This window comes from Musca domestica, unplaced genomic scaffold (assembly GCF_030504385.1).
Source record: "Musca domestica strain aabys unplaced genomic scaffold, Musca_domestica.polishedcontigs.V.1.1 3, whole genome shotgun sequence".
NCBI lineage: Eukaryota > Metazoa > Arthropoda > Insecta > Diptera > Muscidae > Musca > Musca domestica.
Genome location: NW_026712299.1, coordinates 9736281 through 9756767, shown reverse-complemented (window position 1 = coordinate 9756767; position 20487 = coordinate 9736281). Strand labels below are relative to the sequence as shown.

General features: G+C 35.2%; 1 protein-coding gene across 2 annotated transcripts in view; it reads left to right on the top strand.

Moving 5' to 3' along the window:
* The first annotated feature begins 6466 nt into the window (after positions 1 to 6466).
* Positions 6467 to 20487, top strand: part of LOC101897386 (ATP-binding cassette sub-family G member 1) — a 181363-nt gene continuing 167342 nt past the window's right edge. For both annotated transcript variants that reach the window (XM_020039411.2, XM_005176165.2), the window contains exon 1: positions 6467 to 7685. The gene's annotated coding sequence lies outside the window, so the exon portion shown is untranslated. The remainder of the gene's footprint in view (positions 7686 to 20487) is intronic.

Sequence of the window (20487 nt, the reverse complement as noted above, 5' to 3'; positions counted from 1 at the left end):
TACCAAATATATAACTATTTAAAATTTTTCGCGCACTTGTAGTACCCGTTTCCAAAACCACCTCTTTATCACAAACTAACCACCAACAGGGACCCCAATGTAAAATTTCAAAATTCCAGTTTCATTAGTTCACCCTAAACAACCCTGTTCCAAATTTAGTACCATTTAGTACAGTTCGCACATTTAGTACACATTTCCAAAAAATTCACATATTAAACTTACTTTCCAACTTTGGTTCTCTTTCCGAATTTCAATCCGTTCAGATAATACCAAATGGTTTAGTTTACCAACTTAGAACTTTTCGTAACCATAAAGTTCGAATTTCCCAAAAAAAAACTCTCATTCAAAATGATAGTTCTTTACATTTGTCCTATACAAAGTATACAATTTTTAGTATATTTTACTACTTTGCGTACCCTTTTAGTACGAATTTCCAAAAAATTTTAAAATTTTCAAGATTCTAGCTTCAGCCGTTTCGTCTGGATGTTCATTCTCTGTCAGTCGGTAAATTTTAGTACTCTTCGTACCCTTTTAGTACGAGTTTCCACAGTATTATCTTATCATATGCCTACGCATCAAGACTGACCCTCGTGCAAAAATTCAAATCTAGCTTCAGTTGTTTCGTCTGGGCGATGATTCTCAGTCAGTCAGTTATTTCATGTATCTTTTAAATAAGTATCCCATTCAAAGTAACGTACTGCTACTTTTGTTGTACTTTTCTGAGTTTTCCGTCCCCGTCAAGAGTTTTTTCTTTTATTAGCCAATGTATTTATAAGATATCAATGGTGGTGGTAATGGCACGAGAGGGAATGTGTATCTGTGTGTTTGTGTTTTTGTTGTGTGTACATTCGAGTATTTTACGAATGAAGTTGTTTGCCATCCAAAACATTTGTAGTTCGCATTCTCAGCCAGAAAACAGAAGAGAAAAACAAAGGCAGACATCCCCCAAATGATTTGTCTCGAATAGGGTTGCCCTGCCACCGCAATAAAGGGAGTGAGAAAATCCAGCACTAATTTATGTTATTGCCCAATTATAGCTACAAGACTAACTAAATAAATGTAGTCATTAAACAGAGAGTAGCTGATGGATAATGAGATTAGATATGGTTTAAAAATGTTAATTCACCTTAGCTGAAATTTTAGTTGTCATTTCGATTATCGCGATTAAACATTTATGGAAATCAGCGAAGTGAGGCTAAAGTATTTTAAACTGATATGATATGTAACGTGTTGTTATATTAAAACATATTTGATAAGAAAATCCAGCACATGTTCAATACACCTAATCATTCATAAAAAATTTATCTTCAAAGGCACAGGTGGCAGCTTAAATCGCCTGGTAATCATGTTGCTGTTATAAAAATGACCAATAAAAGTTGTGTAATCTGGGATCGTTGAGAGACAGATCGTTAGAACTAATATTATGTTCTATATAGATTTTAAGTGTTCGTAATATCGCTGTATTATTAACATGTCATTTTTGATTTCCGCAATACGCTCAACCCAGCATACAACTTGATGATAATCTGCATAAAATCACATTCTGAGTCGATTTATGCATGTCCGTCCGTCTGTCCATGTATTTTTGAGAAAGTACAGTACGCATTTATTACCCGATCTAGATGAAATTTTGCACAAATCATTTGTTTGGCCCAAGGACGAACCCTATTGAAATTGGAGATAATCGGTAAAAATTTAGATATAGCTCCCAATATCTGCCCGAATAGTATGCAATTTTCCACATACAACCAAATTAGGCCTGGGAATAAGTATGCCAAATTTGATCGAAATCAGTTCAGATATAGCTATAGCTCCCATATATATTGTTAATCCGATTTGTTATTTTAGTCCTCCGCAGCCGTAATATGCACTCTGTAACAACAATATTTGGGGAAATATATCAAATACAGCTTAGAAATACCTTTGCTAAATTTTATCGATATTGGTTCGGATTTGGATATATCTCCCATATATAACATCGTCCGATTTACCTTTTATTGTGCACCAAACGTAAAATATTTGCCAAAATGGGATGAAATTTGGCACTCACGATCAAATTGAGTCAAGAAACTAGTATCTCAAATTTGGTGAAGATCGGTTCAGATATAGCTATAGCTCCTATATATATTGTTCATCCGATTTTTTATATTTGTTACCCACAGCCGTAATATGCACTCCGTAACAACAATATTCAGGGAAATAAATCAAATACTGCTCAGAATATCTTTGCCAAATTTTATCGAGATCGGTTCAGATTTGGATATAGCTCCCATATATATTATTATCCGATTTCAAATTAATTGTGCACCAAATTGGCAATGCAAGTCCGAATTAAAAAGATACAAATGCTTCGGCACATTTATTACTTTGAACTTTAAATTATAATTATAACCATAGCGTGCATGATTGAATTCTCCCATAAAAACTTTTAAATGTTATGTGGAGCTCTACTAAATTAGCAAAGTAGTGTAGGGTATCATAAAGTCGACCCGCCCGACTTTGAGACTTTCTTTGCTGGTTTTATTTTATATATCCCAAAATATAAGAAAAAGGGTTTTGTTCGTATTACGAACTTTATTCGTCTTCAGCTCTATCAAAAAGAAAGATGCAACATAATGTTATGTATTACAACAACAAATTGAAGATATATTGATTTGCAATATATCTTCTTTTGAGCGCAAAAGAGTAGCATAATGGGCCTAACTATTTTGTCTGACTACAGTTAGTCAAAGATACATGCATGAGGATTACATCCAATCAAAGAAGTTGGCGGATGGTCTTTTACATAAAGAATGTCAGCAGGAAGTTTTCCTTCAATAGAAGATCTGAGGAGAGCATTCTGTCTGTTGAATACTTTCAAAACATGTTCTATCTTAAGAAGTCGTCTTTTATGTTAATCAGCAAGTTCTACCTACCCTGTATCGACCTACAGCACTTCAATTGTAGAAGAGTGTTGATTTGAATCGCTAGTACGGTCCATATAATTTAATGTTGAGGTCTGTTTCATGGAAATGTCAAATTAATGTTTCAATTTTGTCTTACAATTGTAGCGGTGTTTGCTTTAAATGCGTTAAACCGTCCAATTGGCCGGTTCCGAACGTAAAATAAAATGTCCACTGAACTAGCCTCTCAATAAGTCTATTGTTACGTGAGATATTTGGTTGAAATCATGCAAGTTAAGCTTTTGCATTTTGGGCAAAAAAATTGGATATCATCTCACGGTAGCGCTCACCATTTCCAGTTGCGTACATCTTTGAAGAAGTACGGTCCAATTATGCCGTACAAAAGTGTGACTTTTTTTGCTTGCATTTATAGCGTTTGCAATAATTCTGGCTCAAATCGAAAATTTTGAGCCAAAAATGAGCTGATCAAGCTTGCGATGAACTTTCCTAGCAAAGCAAGCATTTTTATAATTAAATTCAATGATTTGCTAGCTTAGTTCGTTTATAAGACGATTCATGGTTCAATTATAGACCAAACTTGAAGATGCTTTACAGTGAAACAAAACACAAAACGTGCTTGAAATGTGGCCAACATTTTCTATCGGATTTATTTAAAATTCGCTATTTACAGTTCGGAGTTGGTTCTACCTCCAGTGGCATAGGGTGGTTTATATAGGTTCAATTATTCTCATATATACTCCATAAAACGATACCTTCGGATGTATTTAACACAACCGGTGTCAGATCATTGTCGATAATGGTCCATATTTTTCACGACGTTAGGGTTATTGTAAACCGTGCGCATGAATGGAAAATACTCTTCTAACTTTAGTACACCTCCAGCAATTCTTCTACAGGGTGAGATAGAAAAACCGCAACAAAGTAAAACGCCATAATTTTTACATTTTTTTAAATTTTATTGGATGAAAACAAAAATGTCGGAAATAGCATCCATTTTAAGAATAAGTTTAAATTTGTTCGAATTGGTCATCTTTGGCACGAATCATGGCCTTCAAACGGCCAATGAAACCGTTACACGCTGCCCGAATGTTGTTCTGCGGTATTTTGGCCCATTACCGGTGAAGCGCTTGCTTGAGGTGATTGACACTTTAGTATTTTTTAGTGCTAACCTTGCTTTCCAAAATATTCCACACACAATAGTCCAACGGATTGGTATCCGGAGATTTTGGTAGCCATTGAGCGCTGGAATGAAGCGAGGAACCTCATTTTGTAACCATTCTTGGGTAGCGCGTGCTGAGCGCGATGGTGCTGAGTCCTGCTGAAATATCCAAGGTCTGCGGCAAAAATGTTTGCGTACCCAAGGCTTTAATACACCCTCCAGAATATTTTCGCGACGCTTGAGTTCTGGTGGCCAACCGAAGGTGATCATTTTCAGCTGACCTCTTTCACAAGTAAACACGATCATTTTGTTTGTTTGCAAACTGCTGGACAACCAAATTCGGCAGTTCACCACTTTCGGCGAAGTAACTCTTTAGCTCTTTTGAGTCTATTTTCTTTCTGTTGCGGTGTAAGTTCTTGGACTTTTTGCAATTTCAATGGCTTTACCCCGAACTCATTTTTCAATATTTGCCAAATGGAATATTGCGATATTTTCAGCTCACGAGCCATTTTTCGGCCACTGCGACGCGGGTTTCGATCAAGTCGCTTCTTTACTTTTCGAACCATTTCTGCTGATGTTGCTGTGTCCACTTCCTTGACTTCGGGCTACGCTTCCAGTATCACGGAAACGAGCGATGGTACGAGACACAAAAGATTTATTCACATTTAAATGCTGGAGTGCTCTAACGATAGCCACTTGTGGTTTTCCAGCCGAATATAAAGAAATCACACTATCATGCTCGAATTCCATCACGAGTATTTTTTTTTTTTTTTGAAAATTCTCACGAGAATGCTTTCGCACGCTTGTAAACAATATAATGAGCTGTCACTGGAATAATTTTAACAGCTGTCGGACGAGTGGCTAAGAAATGACATCAGTCTGAAGTTGGTTGCAGTTTCTTCATCTCACCCTGTAAATTGCCTGACTACAGTCTTTTACCTTGAAGACAGTTCCCGGATAGTCTTCTACATGTGTACAGGAGGAATGAAGACATAGAAGATCTGAGGAGGGGTTTCTTTCTTCGACCTCCGGCAAATGTTCTATCTCAAGGAGATTTCAGATCATCTTCTATGTTAATATTAATGCGACATGTGAAATCTTCTAAATTGTGTACACCTTCATCAGTTGTTCTATTTGTAAAAGGGCTTACATCCATTGAAAACGTCCTGATGTTCTTCCTTTTGTGGAATAACATTTAAAATTCATTTAACTGGCCAAGGAATCCACTAGGTTTTCTATGTAGGCCTAGAATATGTTTATAATGTCAGCTATCTATAGAAGCCTTCCGAAGTCCTGCAAAAATCTGCTGTCTATTGTAGACTCGCTACTGTATAGATTTCCTTCTGACAGTCCCTTGGATATGCCATCAGTTGGTCCTGTTATATATTCTACACCACATAGTGGTAAGGATATTATGTCTTTGCGCATTTGTTTGTAACGAGATAGACCCATAGTTACTTTTTAGGATCTTCATAGAATCACGTTCTGAGTCGATTTATGCATGTCAGTCATTCTATGTATCCTTGTGAAAAAATGCAGGTCGCATTTATTATCCGATTGAGATTTTGCAAACATTATTTGTTTGACCCAAGGACGAACCCTTTTGAAATTGGTGATAATCGGATCGGATTTAACCGATCTCGGGTTAATTCTCCACCAAATGGCAAATATCAGCCCAAATGACCTGAATTTTGGAACATCTGGCCGAACTTCAGTCTAGAAGCAAATACTTCGAAGTCGGAGAAAATCGGTTCAAATATAGTTATACCTTCCATATATATGTTTAATCCGATTTGGGGTTTTAAGTCCCTCAAATGCGTAATGTGCACTACACAAGAATGATATTTGGAACCGGTTATCAGATACTGTTCGAAAATACCTCTGTCAAATTTTATAGAGATCGGTTCAGATTAGGAGATAGATCCCATATGTATCTACAACAAATGGCCAATATCAGTCCAAAAATTCTGCATTTTGGTACATCCGACCGAACTCCCTGAACTCTGAGACCAAATTATAACTGCTCTAAAGCCAAATGTTGATAGGTGTTGTGATATACTTCAAATAAACTCCTTTGTTACGGGAGCTCTACTAAATATGCATAGTGGTGTAGGGTATCATATAGTCGGCCCCATCCGACATTTGGTCTACTGGTCATAGATGGGTCTCGTCTTTTTTGTTTTTATTTACCTCGAAGCATGGTAACCCTGAAATGATGCTCCAACGACTGCGACGTTGTTCTCAAATGTATCGTTTGCTTTGCTATTGTTGTTTTTGTTTGTATTGTACCCGACGTCGTTGTTGTCGTCGCCGTCGTCTTCGTCATTTTGTATCTAACCAACCAACCAACTAACAAAACACGGGCTTTGCACCCAACAGTCTCGTTGGTGCTCATTCAGTTCTTATTTGTAAGCGTAACGTTCAAGTCGTCGTTCTCCAAACGAGTAGCACCGTTAACATTTGTCGTGTGCGTGCGTTCGTTTGTTCGTGTGTGTTTGTTTGTGTTGCATTCTCATTTGTATTTTGGTTATTATTACTACATTGGTGTCGTCGTCGTTCTCTCTCTCTGTGTGAATTTTATATAGAAAGAATTTCTAATGGTGTTGTTGTTGTTGTTTTTGGTGCTACTACACAACAAATAAACAACAAACAAAGAAGAAAAAAAAAAGAAACAAAGATGTGGAGGAAATAGAATTTTGTTCTCCCACAAAAATAAAATTTGAAGCAAAAAAAAAGAATTTTGAAAAAAAAAAACACAAATTTTTGGAAACCAATTTTTGTGAAAGAAAACGGAAAGGCTTTGCCATTTTGGTGATATGAATGTGATTTTTGTGCGGAATATCCTGTAGGTTTTTGATGACTGTGTGACGGATATAGTCTCCCCAGCAGATACAGAATCCATTACCCAAGAGAAAAAAAAACAGAGGCAGGATTTGAGAGTAAATAAATGGAACGTAACACAAACAACGAATTGCATGACGTTTCAATGGAATAAGAAATGTCAAAATTTTGCTGGCATTACTAAAATAGAAGATGAAATAAAAAGTAATTTTGTTTTAAAAGTGCAAAAGAAATCTGTAATTTTGTAGTGAAACAAAAATTATTAGCTATTGAAAAATAGTCTTTATTGCTGTTGTCGGTCTTAACGTTGGGCGCTACCGTTGCCACAATAACATAAATTTCATTCACTCTGCTCTGCTCTTTGCCAATCAGAGATAGAGAGAAACTAGAATTTTAATATAAACAAATTTTGTTCGAAAACAAATCTAGTGGAACCAAAATAAATTACCAATAAATGAAATAAAAAAAATAATGCATACATAATTGTTAAAATCGATATATAGTGAATATATATTTATGTAGCTGGTTTTTTAAAGTTAATATCAAAATAGAAAAAAAGATAAATTACAAAATAAATTTGAAATTCTTTGTGCTTCAAATACGCATATCGACCATAAAATAATATTAAATAAGTGATTTAATAACAAATAAAATAACAACAAAAAAGGTACCCAAAGTTACACATTTTGTACAGAGGCCAGTTAACAAACACTCCTCCAACTCCCCCTCTCCATTTGGATGCTCTGAATTTCTTTCAACCCAGCAGTCGGAAGCAGAAAAAGGTAAGCCCACAGAAAAAAAAAACGGTAGAAACAGATGCATTAACCCGAATAAGGTCAATACTTCTTCCTAACCACCACCACCACCATCATCACTGCAATCAACATGAATGAGGTGCGCCGAAAATCCACCCACCATCCATAGCATTGCCAGTAGCTGGCATTTCGGTTTGACCCAACTCCAATACCCCTTTTACAGCTGTTTTCTCAGCTGAATTCTCTTCATTTGTTTAACATTTCTGGTTGCCAGCGAAGTCTGTCATCTGTCAAAATTGAATTGTGTGTGCTTGTTTTTCAAATCAACAGAACCAGTATTTGTTGAATTTTCAATTTTGAATAAAAGCGGAAACCATGAAAAAAAGTTATATAATTTTTGCAAAAACATTTAGGAGAATATAATTCAAAGGCCCCGTTAAAAAAATATTAGAAACCATATAAATATAAACAAGTGAAAAAGGCAATTAAATCCGACCGAAAAAATCATTCTCCATTCGGAAAGTAACAATCAAGTGTATATATTTGCAATACCAAATTTCAAAAATCCGTTATTTCGGTCTATACTCCAAATTCAAGTTTTTAAGCCAGTTCGTTAAGAAACAAGTGAAAAGCTATAAGTTCGGCCGGGCCGATCATTGAATATCCTCCACCATTTGGAATGATTTTTGTAATTTTTTTTTTAAAAATAAAATCTTTTAAAAATTTTGTTAAAATCTTAAAAATACCGAATGTAGCCGTTATATAAAGGTCTATACGACGACATGGACCTGCATAGGCAACTTTTGTCATAAACCATTACAATATTCAAATGCCAACTTGAGTAAAAAAGTTCGGTGAATAATGTAGCTAAAATTATCAAAATTCCGAATATAGGGAGGTACCGTTATATGTATCAAAACGTGGACCTACATCTTCCTTTTTCAATAACAAAAGTCCTGCAGATATAATATACATTTTACTTAATTTCGTTTGGAAGCTAGAGTGATTTCCGCAGACGGATAGACGGGATATACGAAGCCTTGGACCTCTTAGATTAATTTTCTGAAATAGGAAGTGGTATCCATTACGAACTCCAAATAATAAATTACAAACAATTCCAATAAAAAATTGGCATAAATCATCAAATTAACGAATGTCGGGAGGTACATATGGGGGACAATACCTGAACTTGAAACTATATTTTCAATACTTTGAAATTGATATATCCTACACATAACCTGTAAATATACAACAAAATTTGTTCAAAAATATTACAAAAGATATATACCTAAATACCTTAAATACGGTACAGCTTTATGGGGGCTATTTCAAAATGCGGACCCATATTTGCCTTTTTGTCATACCAACAATTCTACGGACGTTAAATACATCTGAGCCAAATTTTATCAACCTACTTCATTTCATATGGTAGCTAGATTCGAAGGGCCGACAGACAGACAGACATAGCTATTATTTGATGATTTTAGGCTGAAGAATAAATGCTCTTTATGGGGTCGAGTAGTCACTAACAGAATGAAAAACTTAAAATATTCTCCATACTTGAGGAGAATAAAAAAAAAACAGAAATCCGACCAACTCATTAAATGTTCATTTTGGAATCTCACGGTCGAGCACTAAAATCCAAAATAAAAGTAAAAAGCAGTAAGTTTGGTCCAGTCGAACTTTGAATACCCTCCACTATATGGAACGGATTTGGAACTTTAAAAAAAAAAATAAATAAATAAAATCCGTTAAAAATTTTGTTAAAATATATACGAAGACGTGGACCTGCATAGGCAACTTTCTTCATAAGATATTACAATCTTCAAATACGAAACTTGTAAGAAAATCGGGCGAATAATGTAGCTAAAATCATCAAAATACCAAATATTGGGAGGTACCGTTATACGTGGACTATATGAAGACGTGGGCTGCATAGACAATTTTCTGTCACAAGCTATAGTACCTATTAAAAACTAACCATACGAAATTTGAAACAAATCCTGTGGATAATGTCGCTGAAACTTCTTCAAAATACCGAATATAGTGAGGTAGAGTTAGTTAATTTACAGGAAATTCGGATTAAAATTCTGACGAAAATACTCAACAAATTTAAATCTGTCGGTACAGTCATATGGGGGTAATATATAACATATGACCCATTTTCAATACCAAAAGTCCTGCTGACCTAACACACATCTAAGTAAAATTTTATCAACCTAATACCTTCGGAGGCTAGAGTGATTTCCATAGACGGCCAGAAATTTGTCGGGTTCAAAATTTATATTTCTAGGTGTTACAAACGGAATGAGAAATTTATATACCCTCCATACCATGGTGGAGGATATGAAAATTATAAATAAGATTAATTAATCTTAAATTACAGATAGCTCCCTGCCAAGAGACTTCGGGGGTAAGCGCATAGCAGAGTTGTGGAAGCGATCAAGCACCTATGAAAAATTTCTCCTATATATTTAGGGTAGACGGTTCAACTGCAGAGAATATTGGCAGAGATGCAGGGAATGCAATTAAGTTGAAACGAGTTGTGGGTAGAAATACCGAACATAGGCAGGATGTATGCTGGTATCAAACAGGTCGCCTTTTTTTCTGATATAATACCTGTCATGACAATACCTCGACCTTTCTTTCAGAGGGTCAAATAAAGAATAAAAGGACTTTTGAAATGGATAGTGATGTTGTGTCGAAGACTAATGAGTCCCAACAAAAATAATGGTTGATAATACCTATTTTTTACCAACATTTACAAGGACAAGTATTTATTCTTTGGTCAGTAAAAATCGACAAATAAGTAGAATACATACATTTTTGCCTTTATGCTGAATTTATATATCATTAAACCCTCAGTCATATGGCTACAGAGGGTATATATCATTTGATACGGTCAAAACGTGCCTAGTCGAAGTAACGGTTTTAGACCCTAGGTCTCTTTGGACCAAATCCATTTCAGAACATTTGGAGTCAATCTAGCGATGTCCGACCGTCCGTCTGTCTGTCTGGCTGGTGCGCACTATAACTCTCGAAGGGAGTATCCGATTTGGTCCAAACTTGGTACATCGTAATATTTTTTTTTTCCAAACTTAGATCGAGCTTGGAAATGGGCAATATCGTTCCACTCCTTCTATCACCTCCCCCACAAAAGGTAGAAATTTCCAAAAAATATATTTTTTTCACAGAAAGAGTGCTAGGACAGGTGTGACAATATGGGTCCACTCCATCAAGTACCTCCCCCACAAATGATAAAAATTTTGAATAATTATAACTCTCATAAAATTTGATACAAGAGTCCGATTGTCTTCAAATTTTACAAAGCCCAATATGTATATGAACCCAAGCTCTGGTGTTGAGATGGAATATATCGGTCCACTCCTTCTGGTACCTCCCCACAAAGGGTCAAAATTTTTAATAATTACAACTCTGATAAAATGTGATGTAAGAGTCCGATTGTCTTCAAATTTCACAGAAAGAGAAAGGATAATCCAATTTTGCTCCAACTTTGCAAATTTGCGCCAGTGCTAGCTCAGATGTGAAAATGGACAATATCGATCGACTTAATCAAGGACCTTCCCCATAAATGGTCAAAATTTTGAATAATTACAACTCTCATAAAATGTGATGTAAGAATCCAATTGTCTTCAAATTTCACACATTGCAATATTTTTATCAACTCTTTCTTGCACCCCCCCCCCCCCCCCCCCCACAAAAATAGAAATTAAAAAAAAAAAAATCTGCATAGAAATAGAAACGATAATCCGATTTTGCTCCAACTTTGCAAGTATTAATATTTGCGGTAGTGCTAGGTCAATTGCGAAAATGGAAAATATCGGTCCCCCCATGAAGTACCTCCCCCACAAACGGTAAAAAATTTAAATAATTATAAATCTAATAAGATGTGAAGTAAGAGCCCGATTGTCTTCAAAATTTTCACATACCAATTTTTTTATTAACCCAAGGTCAGGATATATCGGCCCACTCCTTCTGGTATCTCCCACACAATGGGTCAAAAAATTGAATGTCCATGGAGATCATAAAACGCGAAATTTACATCTGTTTCTATTCACACTTGGTACATCTGAATATTTTCATCAAGACAAGATCTATTATGAAGATGGTATAGATCGGACCATTCCTTCTGGTACCTCCCCCACAAAAGGCCGAAATTTTGAGTATCCATGAAGCTCATAAAAAGCGAAATTACATTTCAATATTTCCATCAGCACAACATCTATATATATAAATGTAAGTTGTGTTAGTTACTACGCTTATAACTCAAGATCCGCTGATCTGATTTTAACGATTCATACAAATTTGGAATTGTCTGTTTTCCGAAAAGGATAATATTCAAAAAAATCGCGTAAAAATGTGATATATTAACATTTTCATTTTGACTTTTCAAATGTACAATAGTAATGTTTTATTTTGCATGATTTTTTTCCATTTTGACTTACTTTTTTCTAATGTACATTTGTAGTGTTTTTTTATATTTTTTTTAATTCGAATATTAAAAACAATTTATTTAATTGACTTGATTTCTTGAGAACTGAAATTGATGGCGGGTTGCATGGAATTCAGTCAGATGATATCGAAATAACTTAACGCAGTTAGACCAAAGTTAAAAGATAATTACTTTTTCAAAATCGCTAAAAAAATACGAAAAAAGAGATCTCATGGCAAAAATTCTCAAATCGGGAAAAATCGAAAAAAATTCAATGGAAATTGACTAGATATGGAAATGAGAACTTAAAATGCAAAATTCATTGGGACTGCAACCAGTGAAATACCGAATATGAAGAGCACTGTTATATGCGAACTATACAAAATAGTGGAGCAAATTGAAAATTTAGAAAGAAAAGGATTCATATCCTCGGGAAATTCTTCCGATACCTTAAAAGTAACCTTAACTCCCATGTAACGTTATACGGTGATTATGCGCTATAATCAGTAATTACACTGCGGGAAATTACACTTGGAAAATTGTTTGGTTGGTACATAAAAATCCCAAAAAGGGGTTTCGGATCAAACGTTTTTAGGGTCCATTTTATATAGCTTAACCAAACACAAAGGGTCGGCCTAAATTGATGTAGTCCCTCAAGTGATGTAGCCCCTTTCAATTTCCTCAAATGTTGGTAATTTGAGATTTTAGGAAGAACAACACATTTTTTCAAATAATTATAAGAATAGGACAATGCTTTGGTATAACCCTTATATGTGGACCTATTTCTTTCATATTACAATAATCCGCCCAATGAGAACTCAAAATGCAATTCATTGGAACGGCAATCAGTGAAATACCGAATATAAAGGGTTCAAAATGGTAGAGCGAATTGGACATTTAGGAAAAAAAGAAAAAAAACTTCCTAAACTTTCAAGATATCTTAAATCGCTTTTGCAGGTCATGATATATGACCCCCGGATAAGGGTACAATCCTTTTTCAAGTATAGTTTACATTTTAACCATATTTTACTCATACGCATTTTAGCAAAAGTTGGTAATTTGAGAAGAAACCATCCTCGCAAAAAATTATCACGTTTTGGCATAACCATCATATAATTTAAGCTATATTCGGGGTTTTGGACATTTTTTTCATTTTTCAGGCCTTTATTTGGCATCTTTGTTTCTACGGGTGTAAAAAACCTCTTCTCATAATATTTTGACTTTTGGAGTGGAGCCCATCTTGCTCTTGATCACATTCATCAATTGATTTGGCTAAAAAATTGTATTTAGGCTACTCTGGGTTGGAGAATCGTCTTACAGATAATTGTCCACATAGGCATTTATTTGAGTATAGTTCCCACATTAGTGTACCCGCAAATCCACTTTCCTAACCAACGTTTGGTCAGAAAAGAAAATTTGGTATACTATTGAATTTTTAACTAGAATATTGGTTTGGAACGTAGATGTGGGATGTACGTCTACATGCCATAAACTCCGAAATATCAAATTGTGGCAGAAACATGAAAAAATTACGAATATTATTTTTTTGGATCGTTATTGAATTATACTATGAAGAAAAATATGGACTTTATGGGTTCTCCAACGCACAATTTTAATGACAAAAATAAATTAATTCCTATATTACGGTAATGAGTGTAAAAGACCAATTATCTTTGACTACTTTGAAATCATTCAGATCAGTGTTCTATAATGCTTTAAAAAATATGCATTAAAAACTAAAAGTAGGGGCCGGCAACGCGGACCGGGCCAGCTAGTCTGTTATAAATATGGTAGAGATCGGACTATTCCTTCTGGTACCTCCTCCAGGAAGGGTCGAAGAATAACCAAAACATTTATAAAATCCGAAATAAGCATCAGGTTCACATCCCATTATTTCTACTAACACAAGGTCTGTTGTGAAGATGGAATATATTGGTCCAGTCCTTCTGGTTCCTCCCCCACAGGGTTCAAAATTTTGAATATCCATGAAAAGCGAAATTAACATCCGATTCCATTTCGGACTTGGTACATCTCAATATTTCCATCAACACAAAATCTGTTATAATGTTGGTAGAGATCGAACCATTTCTTTTGCTACCTGCCCCACATAGGGTTTAAGATTTTGCCTGCCTCACATAGGGTTTTACGCTCAAAGAAACCGAAATAAGCATCCCACTCTCTTCAAATTTTACACATACAAGCATTTTTGCTAATACAAGATCTGTTGTGAAGATTTCCTTTCCTATGCGGCGATTCTTTACAACTTGCTTTATCTTAATATTTGTTTTAACCAGAAAACTGATATGAATATGTAGAAGACAGAACACCATTGGCTTCTAATAAAATTATTTCATTCCGACTCGAGGTCTTATATAGATATATATACCTTCAGCCAATGTCCGTTTCTTTACATTTTGACTTGCGTTATGATTATTGAAATTGTTGACCATTTATGCCGGAGGCTCCGAAAGAGTGGGCCAATATTGTCCATTTCACATCTCATCTAAGTCTTATAATTATTATTACAACTTGCCACATATGGATAGAAAGTACTCTGAACAGTACAGAACGAATATGTAATTTATTTTTGCGCAATTATGGTAAATTATTATTTTTTGGAATATTTTTTGCATATGCAAGAAGATATCCGCGATTTCCTTAAGTGCAAATAATTGTCACCACTTAATTACATTTACATCTCCAGTGTTCTCTTCTATTTTGGCATTGTTAAACCTTGACCAACCTAAATGACAGTGTAACACTTTCTTTTCCAATCTCTAACTCTCCCTCTCTTTGGTTTTGTATTCTGTCCTCGGGCATCTTTCTTAAGAGATGTTCGCAAATGCCTTCCACTCTCTGCAGAGTCTGCGCTCTCAGTCAACATTCGCCTAGCATCTTTTATTTTTTTGCGATATTTCAACCCAAATTCTAGGCGGCAGTCCGTACAGCAAAATGGGTAGTCGTCCTTTTTATCAATGGATGGCTAGCTGTTATTATTTCGGGTGTTTGTGTTGTTGTTGTTGTTGGTACTGCTGACAATGCCTTTTTGTTGTAGTTTTTGGTTACCTCCGATACATGGGCGTATATTGTAATGTTTATTGTTATTTTACTATTTCACCAGAGATGGCAAATTTGTTGCTGTTGTTGCCTGTGGTATCTTATGTGTCCTTGTTGTTGCTGCTGCTGCTGAGGATGGTGTCGTCCTGCTAAAGGTGATTTCTTGGTGTCATGACCGGTAAACGTAAATTAATTTTCTTAGATTCCTACAGCAGCAGCAGCAGTTTTTGTAATTTGTCCTTCTTGTGCTGTACTTCGAAATCGTCTTCCATTTTTGGTTGTGACAGTTTCGACCCTTTTTTTGGCCGAGGGGCAGAGAGAGAGAGAGAGAGAGGAAATGAGTTGGGCTACGGAATATTGGGCCAGATGTTCGAAGAAAGTTGGTTGGTTGCGGTTTTTTGCTTACCTTAATTAAAATGATACACTTTTATTGGCCCAAAATAAATTATGATTAATTAAGGTTTGAAATAAATTTGTATTATTGCCGAAAGTTTGGCATTTTTGCTGGGGAGAATAAGGCATTAGACGGATTATATTTGGTGATATTTTTGGAAACAGTTGCAGTTATGTGGGAGTGTGTACTTAAATTGTTAATATTTCGGGATGATTTATTGCATTTCGGTTGGAAGAAAATTTTTTGAAGGATCGTTTTTTATGCAAGGGCTACCAAACGTGCGTGGTGTGATCAGATTTTGATTTTCTGGGATTATTTTTAAAAGACTCTCAGACTTGTAATCGTGAATGTTTTAAGAATATTTTTGAAGGACTTTCAGAGCTCTGAAACTTGTTTTTTCGGGCAATGTAGAATTTTAAGGAACAGTTTTGGAAGTACTATTCGAGCTATAATTGTTATACCCTCCACCATACTATGGAGAGTATATTAACTTTGTCATTCCGTTTGTAACTCCTCGAAATACTCATGTCAGACCCAACAAAGTATTTATATTCTTGATCAGCGTAAAATTCTATGTCGATTTAGCGATGTCCGTCTGTGTGTCTGTCTGTCTGTCTGTTGTAATCACGCTATCCTTCGAGTTAATTGAGATAGAAGGCTAAAATTTTGCCAGTAGGCAGTTTAAGTTCGTAAATGGACCATGTAGATCCACGTTTTCATATAGTCCCCATATAACGGTACCTGCCGATAATCGGTATTTTGATGATTTTAGCGACATTATTCAAATCGTGAACCCTATATTTGGAACGTATCAGAACAAATGGTCCGATCCCTCCCATATTTACACCAGACCTTGGGTTAATAAATATATTTAGATATACCCAGTCGGAATGGAATCGGATTTTATTTTACGTTTTGAAAACTCCATGGATATCCAACATTTTGACGCTTTGTGTGGGAGGTACCAGAAATAGTGGACCGATATATCCCATATTCACGCAGATCTTGAGTTAGTAGAAATAATGTGATGTGTGAAAAATGAGGAGAATCGGATGTTTATTTTGGATTTTATGATCGTTTTGGTTATTCAAAACATTGACCCTTTGTGGGGGAGGTACAAGAAGGAATTTTCCGATCTCTACCATCTTTATAACAGATCTTGTGTTGATGAAAATATTGAGATGTATCAAGTCTGAATGGAATCGGATGTTAATTTCGCATTTTATGAGCTTCATGGATATCTGAAATTTTGAACCCTATGTGGGGGAGGTACCAGAAGGAGGGGGTCGATATATCCTATCTTCACAGCAGATCTTATGTAAGTAGAGTATTTTTTCCACAAACTTAGATCAAAACAAGTAAGCAAAGGCTACAGTCGAGCGGGGCCGACCGTTGAATACCCTACAACACTATAATAAACCATACAGTTGATATAGGCGAGATACTCGAAAGAATTCCACAAGATATTGTGACAAATAATAAAAGAAAACCATCAGGTTCCGTTCTCTAATTTTCGAATAATAGCAACTTAAACTAATTTGCTCATTTACAATTTATTGGTAGATGTTGCACGTAAATGGTCTTCCTAGATCTGGAACCAATATTTCCCAAAAAAATGAGAAACAGACATTTGACTATATTCTTCAACAAAATCAGCGTTAACGAAATAGTCAGAAGTGCGTCTTTCCTGTATTTGTGAATTCTCCAAAAAGTCACTGGAATCGACATTTTCGTATTTTGTTTAAAAAATTTGGCAAACTATTTCACACATTGAATATTTTTGGATGGCCATCCAAAACTGCTTGGCTTTTGTAATGTCCGGTAACCCCCATTCAAATGTGCGTGAGGATCGGGCGACAATTTTGCAGTTTTTTTGTCCATTTCAACCCCTAAATATATGGCGATCATCTCAAAAACGAGTAGGCTTCTGTTCTGACCCTCATCTTATCTCCATGCAAAATTTCGTAAGGATCGGGCCATAAATGCGATCTGCATATGATATCCTAACTACTTAGTTTTGTTAGCTGTAGAAATATTACCAAATGTTTAATTCAAAATGAAAATATGCCAAAAATATGACAAAATTGAAAAAATATGAGAAAATTTTACAAAATCAATATTTTCATCTTTAGAGAGATATTTTTATGAGATTTTTTTAGACGCCTTTTCTTTCCTGCCAAGAGGCCATTCTAAACTAATGAGAACTTTCGAAATCAGTTCAGCCGTTCTCGACATAAAAGAGATTTTTCAAGCATATCTTCTTTGATAAGCATATATATCGCACATATTTTGCTATATATCCGTTTTGTTGGATATTAACATCAGTGTAAAGATCAGAAGTAACCTTGTCATGGCTTTGTGATTTCGCCGGGATTTAAAATATTCGCGGTTTAATGAAAAATTTTGAATTTTTTCAACACAAAAGATATGGTCTATTTTACCCGCTAAATGTTATCCGATGACCACCCAAATTGGTAGGCTTCTTGCCAGCCCTAAACTCTAGCTACATGCGAAATTCCGCGTCGATTGGTCTATAATTGCGACCTGTATAGCTACTGCAAAATCCGACATTTTTCAGTATTTGGTCCATTTCTACCCCTAAACATTTGACGATCATCTCCAAAAGAAATAGGGTTCTATTCTGACCCCAGTCCCACCTCCATTCTAAATTTCGTGAAGATCGGGCCATAATTGCGACCTGTAGAGTGATTACAAATTAACATGGACAGACGGACAGACGGACGGACGGACATACATAGCTAGATCGACTCAGCTCGGCGAGCTAGGAAGATCCATATATACTTTCCTATGTGGGAAACCAATATTTCGAGGTGTTACATAATTTTTGGGCCAATCAAACTTATAATACCCCCAACACATAGTGTTGTAGGGTATAAACATCGATTTGAAAATATTTTTTTTTTTCGAGCATTGAACATCGATTTAGAAACGAGTATATTTTTTTAAAGGTCCAAAAATATGGACTTCGTATTAATCTCTATTACAGATGAAATGAAACTACCAACGTCAAGGATTTAATTTTTTCGTGAAAGTATCAATGCAAGATCCTAATTTTTTTTAATTATTTCTCCAAGGACTAGCGGGAAAACGTGAAGTTTTTTAAAATGTTTTTTTCCGATAACAATCAAAGCAAAACCCTGGATTTTTCAAAATTTTTACAAAAACTTTCAGAGCAAAGATTAGGAGTTCTGAAACTAAATTCTGTAGCAATAATGTGGATTTCATTTAACATTTTTATCAAGGACAATCTGAGCAAGAACGAGAATCATATTTTTGGATGGAATATTTAGGTTTATGATATCAAATGTTCTAAAAATATTTTCAAAAGGATAATCATCAGAGTTAAAATTACGACCTTTTTTGGAACATTTTTCAAAGGTCCTTTGTAAGGACATTCAGGGCTAAAATCGTAGATTTTTGAAGGATATATTTGATAGACAATCGGAGACATGATCGCTGTGTTTTTTATATAATTTTTTGCAAACCATGTTTTTAAGACATATTAAAAATATCAGAGTTATGATCCTGAAAAATGTGGGTAAATCATCAAAATACCGAATATCGGGGGGTACCGTTATATGGGGGATAAACGATACCGTGGACCTATATAGACAATTCTCTTTCAGGGGGTGAAATACTCATAAGAGACTCCTTGTGTGGAATTTCAGAAAATTCAATTGAAAAATGTGGCTAAAATCATCAAAATACCGAATATGGAATTTTGGGGGGTACCGTTGTGTGGGGGCTATTCGATATCGTGGACCTATATAGATAATTCTCTTTCAAGGGACGAATTAATGACAAATAACTCCTTGTGTGGATTTTCAGACCATTCCATTAGAAAATGTGGCTATAATCATCAAAATACCGAATATCGGGGGTACCGTTATATGTGGGCTGTACAATATCGTCGACCTATATAGATAATTCTATTTCAAGGTATAAAGTACCCATAAGGAACTCCTTATGTGGATTTTCAGACAATTCCGTTGAAAATGTGGGTAAAATCATCAAAATACCGAATATTGGGGGTATACGATATCGTGGACCGATATAGCCCATCTTCTAAATTAACCTGCCTGCAGACGAAAGAGAGATCTGTGCAAAATTTTAGCTTCCTATCTTAATTCGTTTAGACTGTAGCGTGATTACAACAGAAGGACAGACGGACGAAAATGGCTAAATCGTCTTAGAATTTTATGCTGATCAAGAATATATATACTTTGTTGGGTCTAAAATGATTATATTTCGAAAGTCCTGCAATCAAGGATTTTTAATATGTTTTTTGGAGGTCCAGCACCATGGATTTTTAGAAAATACTTTTGAAATGAATTATATTTCCGTGATGGATTTTTAAGAATGTTTAAGGACAATTTGAGCTAAGTTCGTTAGTTTTTTAGGAATATTTTTGAAGGGAAAATCAGTGCCTTGCCTGGTTGTCCAAGAAATGAATTATTTAATATTTCACTATACCGCCCACGGCTCGGCTTTTTATAAACGAAATATTACTAAGATAAATAATTTTAAAGCCATTAACAGAGGTTACATTTGGTGTAAATTCTTCAATATAATTTTGTCCCAAATTCCACAAAATTATTAACAGAAAAAATTTAAACTCCATGTGATTCCAAATTCCTTCTGAACAAAAGTGTGCTAAATGAAGCATAAAATTGAATTTCCTCTACCCACGCTAAAAAATAAATGAAAAACTCTCTGCCTCCTTTTATTACTATTTTTCCATCATAAAATTAGGGAAAAAAGAGAAAAAACCCTCAAAACACAAGAGAATTTATGTAGGACATACATAAAAGAGAGCAGAACGAAGAGAAATTGAGAAAAATGTGCAAATGTAATAGGAAGAAATTGTGGTTTGATGAGGGTTGGAAAACTCGAAGTATCCTTAC